Below are 2,401 nucleotides of genomic sequence, written 5' to 3' on the forward strand. Positions count from 1 at the left end.
ATGGGAGAACTAGGGAAGGAGTAATTAATTCTAATAAATTTAATGAAGATGGCCTTTTGATATATAATATTTGTGTTTAGTAATATTTTCAATAAAGCAAACACTCTCCTGATAATTTTTTAAATGATTATATTAGAATTTAGAAATTACGAAACTCTTTTTTCATTCTTATTTCCTGTAGCACAGAAAAGAAAATATAAAAATGTTTCAAATCACTCAAAAAAGAATGGCTTTATGAATAGAATGATTTTATGGCACAGAAAACAACTGCGAGTAGCTCAGAAATCAATAAATCATCAATTCTACATGCTTGCATGATTTTATTATCACACATTGATGTCAAATAAATCACATTACACATTATTAAGAATTACATATACTCTTTTACTGAAAACCTGTACAAAGTATTGTGAACCTGAGTTCTGTTTTGGGTTTATTATGGTGAAAACTATTTTATTGCAGAGACAAAATTTAAGCCAATGAGACACATTGTTCTCATTGAAAAACCTGAGAAATGATTTTCAAGACTGTTGAAAGCAACAGCAGAAGTATGTGCTCCAGTGCATTTTGGAGACTCTCAACCCTGGCTGTGCCTTGGTATCACCTGTGATGCCTTAAAAACACAGATTCTCTCAGGCACCAACCCTAGACCCACTGAATCAGAATCTCTGGGGCTGGAGCCAAAACGTGAATTTTTTAAAGCTCCACAGCTGATGCCATCATACAACTAGATTTGAGACCCACCATGAATGTTCTTTATAAGTGGCAGAGATGCTAGCTGCCCCCCAGTGTCTTGATCCCCTTACCTAGAGGAGACTTGCAGCTGGGAAGCAACTGCCCAGCAGCCCGCTTTGCCTCTGGGTGGGACTTTGTGACTGAGTTCTGGCCAAGGAAACATGGGTAAAAGTGATCTCTGCCACTCCAGGCCTTCTATTTTAGATCCTTTATTTCCTCTCTTCTCCCTCTGCCCACTAGATGTGAATGCCCAGGGTAGACCTCCATATTCAAAAGAACTTCATGTCATGTGTTCTAAAAGTTAAAAATCTCAATTAAAGACATCTTCAGTGGTTTACTCCCCCAGACAAATGGTATAATCCCTTTAAAGATTCAAATAATTTTCTGGACAAATATTATGACCTCTTTCAAAATATGTTACGACTCCTTTCAAACATCCTTTCAGAAGTTTGCTAACTTATGCCACAGGGTCAGTGCCCCCTTCTCCTGCTGGATATCTGTAAGTTTCATCTTCCCTACCTGAGTGTTATGGAGCTCTTCTCCCCTGCTGTCTCCAAGGCAATTTTGGAGGGGCTCTGAGGTGGATATTCAGGTTAAAAGGAGAGTCTGGTAGCTCGCTGGTCCGAGGCCGCAACCAGTGCTGGCTCCTTCTTTCCACTTCAGACTGTGGCCACCGAGCCGTGCTCATGCAGCAATTACATGTCAGCCCCGCTGCCCGCCTGGGTGCCCGCCACCCGCAAGGCCACTGCGGCGGTTATCTTTCTTCAAGGATTGGGAGATTCAGGCCCTGGATGGGCAGAAGCCTTCAGAGGTATCAGAAGTTCACATAGCAAATATATCTGCCCGCATGCGCCGGTTTTGCCTGTTACATTAAATGTGAACATGAGTGTGCCTTCTTGGTTTGATATTACTGGGCTTTCACCCAATTCACAGGAAGATGAACCTGGAATCAAGCAGGCAGCAGAAAACGTCAAATCTTTGATAGTCCAAGAGGGGAAGAATGGAATTCTTTCTAACAGGATTATTTGGGGAGGATTTTCCCAAGGAGGAGCGTTATCTTTACATACTGCTCTTACCACACAGCAGAAACTGGCAGGTGTGGTTGCACTCAGTTGCTGGCTTCCACTCCGGGATTTGTTTCCACAGGGTCTTATCAGCGGCGCTAACAAAGACAGGTCTATCTCCAGTGCCACGGAGATTGCAACCCCTTAGTTCCCCTAATGTTTGGTTCTCTTACTGCTGAAAAGCTGAAAACATTGGTAAATCCAGCCATTGTAACCTTCAAAACCTATGGGGGCTTGATGCACAGTTCATGTCACCAGGAAATGATGGAACGCTACCATCAGTTGATTGATGTCACTAAGAGGCCTTGGGTAGAAGTACACCAGCATCCTTGTAGGAGAGTAGAAGCTTCTAAATGTGCCCAGTCCTGAAACTTCTTTTTTGCAGTGTTAGAATGTTTTGCAAAAACATATCAGTGATGCAAAGTAAATAATGTCTCCTCATGGAAAATGTGTGTTCTTTAAAGTTTCTGTTCATGTATTTGTATAATGTGATCCCAGAGTAATACTAGTGTTAAAATAGGTGAAGCAGCTGGCTTCTTTTTCTCAAATGTAATTCAGAAAAATAATAAAATACTGCAACCAGAAGATTTATTACACCATTT

At 41.3% G+C, this 2,401-nt stretch overlaps 1 pseudogene; it reads left to right on the top strand.

Moving 5' to 3' along the window:
* The first annotated feature begins 1,434 nt into the window (after positions 1-1,434).
* On the top strand, positions 1,435-2,168 carry LOC119532619 (annotated as a pseudogene).
* Positions 2,169-2,401: the final 233 nt, after the last annotated feature.

This window comes from Choloepus didactylus, chromosome 4, assembly GCF_015220235.1.
Source record: "Choloepus didactylus isolate mChoDid1 chromosome 4, mChoDid1.pri, whole genome shotgun sequence".
NCBI lineage: Eukaryota > Metazoa > Chordata > Mammalia > Pilosa > Megalonychidae > Choloepus > Choloepus didactylus.